Below are 5,207 nucleotides of genomic sequence, written 5' to 3' on the forward strand. Positions count from 1 at the left end.
ATGTGAGGCGGAAGCGTCTAAAAATACCGACCTTTACCTTCAAGGGTCATTTTGGGGATCATTTACGGGTTACACATCCCCAAGGGCAAGGGGTGACCCGCTCGGGTCGGCACGGTGCTTGTTGGGTCTTAGATCCTGGCATGTTGCACGTAAGCACTGGTAGGGAAGGGGACAAATTACTGCCTTCCTGCTGCCCATTCTCCTTCCCAACAAGCACGCCTGCACGCTCACGCGCACTCATCATGACACGCTGTTTCAATTCTTCGCCTTAGCGCATTACCGGAAGGGCCTGCTCGAAGCTGTCATTTAGCGCTCAACCCTTCTTTCCTTCCTTCCGCCCCTCTCTGTATATATGTACTGAGTCATTTAACGCTTTCCCCTTCCTTCCTGCCTTCCGTTCCCGTCTTTGTATACAATAGTCTATTTTATTTAGGCTGATGCCGAAGCCCCTCCTACGTAGGTGGAGTCTCACTCGTGAAGGAGTACTTGACCGTCAATACCTATAATTCAAGTTTATTTTGATTTATAAAGTAATTTATGGTGTGGAACTTTATCAAGCGATAAGAGAGAGAGAGAGAGAGAGAGAGAGAGAGAGAGAGAGAGAGAGAGAGAGCTCTGTCAGCCCGGGGGCGAAATTTTTTTTCCCAAACGATTTGGAGTGTGGGGGCGGGGCTTAAGTCACGCGTGTGTAGAGAAAACGAATTTTATGGGTAACTTCATGATATTTTATTAACAATCACACACGCTCTCTCTCTCTCTCTCTCTCTCTCTCTCTCTCTCTCTCTCTCTCTCTCTCTCTCTCACACACACACACACACACACACACACACACACACACACACACCCTCTCTCACACACACACACACACACACACACACACACACACACACACACACACACACACACACACACACACACCTCTCTCCACACACACACACACACACACACACACACACACACACACACACACACACACACACACACACACACACACACACACACACACACACACACACACACACACACACACACACACACACACACACACACACACACACACCACACACACACACACACACACACACACACACACACACACACACACACACACACACACACACACACACACCTCTCTCTCTCTACATAGTTACAAATGTGGTAAATAAAATTACACGTGAATGTATAGCTACATATATTATATAGGGAGACATAATGCAGATTGGTTTGCTACAGTTCAGGTGCTGAAGTAGATATTATTGTGCACAAAAAAATCAAACTAAATGACTGAGATGATGCTGAAATGCTCATGTAATGTTGTGTCATTCATGACCACTAAACGTACCCCACACAAAACATTATTGCATGGACACTTCCTGTGGTGCGGAACTCTTAATACTGTGACTATGAACATAATGAGTAGGCTACATAAGATATAAAGTAAGAGTATTTGAAACATACCTTCAAAGTATTACACACAGGAGAGGGAAACCTTTTCATATCTGCCTGTTGACAGTCGTGCTTGTGATGACGGTACCTGTTTCGTACGCGTGAGAAACGACGCGCTCTATAGAAAACTAGCAAGAGTGACTATTGTATTACCTGTCACGTATCCACAGAATTCCTCTCCAGTAGTTTACCTCAGGAGCTACGTCTACCCCAAAGTTATAGATTTATATTCCATATTCAAGAGAGAGAGAGAGAGAGAGAGAGAGAGAGAGAGAGAGAGAGAGAGAGAGAGAGAGAGAGAGAGAGAGAGAGAGAGAGAGAGAGAGAGAGAGAGAGAGAGTCTGTGAGAGAGAGAGAGAGAGAGAGAGAGAGAGAGAGAGAGAGAGAGAGAGAGAGAGAGAGAGAGAGAGAGAGAGAGAGAGAGAGAGAGAGAGAGAGAGAGAGAGAGAGAGAGAGAGGGTGTCTGTGAGAGAGAGAGAGAGAGAGAGAGAGAGAGAGAGAGAGAGAGAGAGAGAGAGAGAGAGAGAGAAAGAGCTCTGTCAGCCCGGGGGTAAAGTGATAAAGTCCTCCCGTGGCAGACTACGGTCAGAGAAACGCTGCCCCAGACCGAGACCAAGGTGCTCGTGGCCGCGGAGAAAGCGGGGGTGAAAGTGTTCCGTGAGTCTGGAACTCTAGAAGTAAAGGGGAGAAGCAGAGACGAGCAGGACCAAAACTGTAGCTTGTGTATAGGGGAAAAGGAAACAATAGAGCACCTGATAGTGGCCTGTGACAGGTATGGAGAGGCAAAGGCTATTGGCTTCAGTAGTGGAAATTATTGGGGAAGAGGAGTGGCACAGCAGATTGGAGGAGGAAGACGGAGGAGTAAGTACCGTGTTAGGACTATATGGCAGTAAGGAGGAAGCAGTGAAATTAATACCTCACACAAAAATTTTCTTGGCATGTGTTTGGAAAAAAAGATCTGAACAGTAAAAGTGGAGTGAAAAGTGTACTAGTGGAAAATAGCAAAGCACATAGGCAAATAAATCTGGAAAAGGAAAGGACAGGAAACCTAAGTTTCAGGATGAAGTGCTTAAGAAAGTGATGTATACTGAAAAGAAAAGTGTGTAGAAGTGAAAAAGAAGAAAAGCGGAACGAAAAAAGGAGGACCTAAGAAGCGATACAAAGCGGCACAGGTCAAAAGAAGAAGAAGAAGAAGAGAGTCCTTGCTGGAGAGCCCCGGGACGCTGTGTCAGGAGGGCGGCAGAGGAGGCACCGCAGGGCACGAGGGACGGAAGGAAGAGAGGCACTGTGAGCGGCGGTGACCCCCGAACACCCTTCCCTGGGCGCGCCTCACGGCTCCGTAATATTTCAGAATTACACCCAAGCTTGCGTAGTGCGCAGGTTTATCGGTTAAGATTCGTTTTAGTACCGTGCCAGTATCTCATTACCTACCTTATGAAACATCAGTAGCTTTTCACGTATCTTTTCTACAAACCTTCAACAGTCATAAAAACGCTTCGAAAATCCAATTCAAGGACTTTTTTTTTACTCTTGCAAATAGGGGATAATGTTTACGAAAGCGCGTCGCCTCCTCTGGCGACGGGCGCGGCGACCCTGCAGCCGGTGTTGCGAGAAATACCTCCTCGCTGAAATAAGTCACATATACATTTGGGTGGGGGGTCCTACGCCCCCCCCTGACTAGAAGGGGGGTCGAGGGGGGCGCAGCCCCCCCGTTAGTAGGTCGTAAAGTTCGGTTGGAGTAGTTTAAATATGCTCCCCGACCCTAAACCCTCTGCGAGGTACTTTACGGCTGCGGCGGCTGCAGGGTCGCCGCGGCCGCCGCCAGAGGAGGCGACGCGCGTTCGTAAACATCCCCTATTTACAAGAGTAAAAAAAAGTCCTTGAATTGGATTTTCAAAGCGTTTCCATGACTGTTAATTGAAGGTTTGTAGAAAAGATATATGAAGAGATGGTGATTTTTCACTAAGTAGATAATGAGATACTGGCACGGTACTAAAATGAATCTTTACCGTCAGAGAGAGGTGTTCATTTGGGAATCTTTACCGGTTTATCCATTACAAGCTTATGTATTACAAGCTTTTGGGGTTCAGGTAACGGCTTGGTACAGTATTAATTCAGCATTATGCCCCAAGCTTTTTAGGGGCTCTGGTGACGGCTTGGTATTTATTTAGAATCATACCCAAGCTTATCCATTTCAAGTTTACCTGGTATTCGGTTAATCTAGCTTACTACTGCTTCTAATACACCCAAAAAATAGCATGCGGAGTGCATAGGATACTTCATTTGCTTCACATTTGTTAAAGTCTTAGTTACCGTTCATACCATTTTACTGCGTCTACAGCTTAAATATGGTGGGGATGCCTTGAAAATTTCCAAGTCAATTGTTGTTGTTTCACGAGGGCTTCCTGAGCAGACTGAACCTCATAGCTGCCTCACACTACACCACAGAAACTAGTTCCTAAATCAGTAACATCCAGAACGCGCATGGATCATTACGATTTCGGACATAAAACGGTCTTTAAGAGTGGTGCCAATCTAGAATAATAACAAGAGTTCTATGTTATTTTCTTCTCTATATTAAAGCAAATAATGGCGCAATTATTTGTATTTTATAATTTTTAACCCATACAGCGTCAGATATGTACGACGTACGCATTATTTTTAACCTGTACAGTGTTTAGTACGTATATATACGAACCTCTTAAGGTAGTGTTTAGTACGTATATATACGCAAGCTCTTTTGACGACTTATACGCCCTTTATTTTTGTTTGTGTATGTAACATTGTTCATTGACAGTAAAGAGGAATAATTTGACAAGTCTTCGTATTTTTAAATGGATGTTAAAGGGCCTTTCTGGACATTTGTCCGCATTCCAACCAAAATCATTATTCAAGAAAGTAAGCTACTTTCTTCTAGGTAATTATTCCTTGAATCTATAATCAGTAAGGGATGAGGAATTGTAAATTATGGTTCAGAGTAATCGAAAATGAAAACTAATCGTCGGAAGCTTCATAGTGTCTTGTTGAACTTTGAGAACTATGTTTGTAGTACACGCGGCCTTGAAGCGAGCGGTGTTGCCTGATGCGCATCCAATCATTTTTTCGTAATTACAATTATTATTCTTTGTGTTAGGGGTGTTGGGGGTCATGGAATTTGGAACTTACAGTGTATATACTCCCCTCTCCAACCTAACATGGATGGTCCTACAATATATCTACTTTATCCCCTTTAACTTTAATTGTTCTTTGTGTTAAGGGTGTCGGGGTCATAGAATTTGGAACTTATAGTGTACTTTGTTATATGTACACACTCCCTTCTCTAACGTAACACTACATGAAAGATCCTATTCTCTGGTCGGTACTTGCAGACAATTCCGCCTTTCACAACAATTTCCTGTCCACATAAAGAGATCAGTCGGGTTCTCCTAAGCGTCTTTTTAGGTTTGTGGTAAAGATGAAGGGTCAAAAGTGTGTATTCTTAAGCATATGGTCACCCAAGCACACACATTTGACAAGACATTCATTGGAGTTTTGGGCATTTCCAGGGGTAGTTTCCTGACTCTGGTTGTAGGTTGACCCTTCTGCTGTACGGCGAACGTGAAGAAACACCCATTAGAAACCAATGCATCTCCTTTGTAGCCTTTGGAAATAGTTGATGTGAGAGGCGTAAGCATCTGAGAATACCGCCCTTTGTGCTGGGGAGGCTTCATAATGGTTGATGAAGACGATGACGATGATCAAGTGAAAGAGAAACACATACA

This window comes from Eriocheir sinensis, chromosome 69 (genome assembly GCF_024679095.1).
Source record: "Eriocheir sinensis breed Jianghai 21 chromosome 69, ASM2467909v1, whole genome shotgun sequence".
Taxonomy (NCBI): Eukaryota; Metazoa; Arthropoda; class Malacostraca; order Decapoda; family Varunidae; genus Eriocheir; species Eriocheir sinensis.